This window comes from Pteropus vampyrus, unplaced genomic scaffold, assembly GCF_000151845.1.
Source record: "Pteropus vampyrus isolate Shadow unplaced genomic scaffold, Pvam_2.0 Scaffold1954, whole genome shotgun sequence".
Taxonomy (NCBI): domain Eukaryota; kingdom Metazoa; phylum Chordata; class Mammalia; order Chiroptera; family Pteropodidae; genus Pteropus; species Pteropus vampyrus.
In genome coordinates, this window is record NW_011890735.1 from 6,407 (window position 1) to 7,108 (window position 702).

Genomic DNA, 702 nt, shown 5'->3' on the forward strand with positions numbered 1-702 from the left:
CTGTGGCGAGGTCGGGGCCAGGACCCAAGTTCAGGTTCCTGTGAAGCCGGATGCGCACTCTGGATTCAGACGCGTGGAGGGAAATTGAACTGCAGGCGGCCTGCTGCCACCTCTTCCCCTGTCCAGTCTCCTATCCGTCCTCGAGAGTCACCACTGCACTTCCGGTAACGGCCGCCCTCCCTCTGCCTCCTCCAGCCCCGCCCAGTCAGAAGACCGCAAAATACAGGCAGTCCGTGAAGCCGGGGAGGAGCTTCTCGCTGGAGGACCTCATCGCCATGCCGGCCCTGAAGCGGGGAGCTTAGGCGACCGGCCACAGGAATCAAGTGTGTGCCCTGCAGAGCCCACGTCGGGGCCGCCCACTGCGCCAGGGCCCCGGCCTCTGGTCAGCTGACCTCGAGGTACCAACGGCGTGTCCAGGCTCCTTCGTGGAACCCAGCTGTCACCAGGAGGAAAAATACAGCTTTACCTTTCAAAGAAGGGCAGCGAGGGACTGGCCTATGAGAAGGACGCCTGTCTGGGCATCGCCTTGGGCGGTCACGAGGACACCTTGATGCCTGTCAGAGGAACCACTTCCGGTCGGAACGGGACTGGACATCAGCAGTCGGGGATCGCGTGGCGCCTGCTGGACGTGGCCACCCGAGTCCCCGCCGCGAGGCGGCCGCAGCAGCACAGAGATGCGCTGGGTCGACGCTCTTCCCCTTG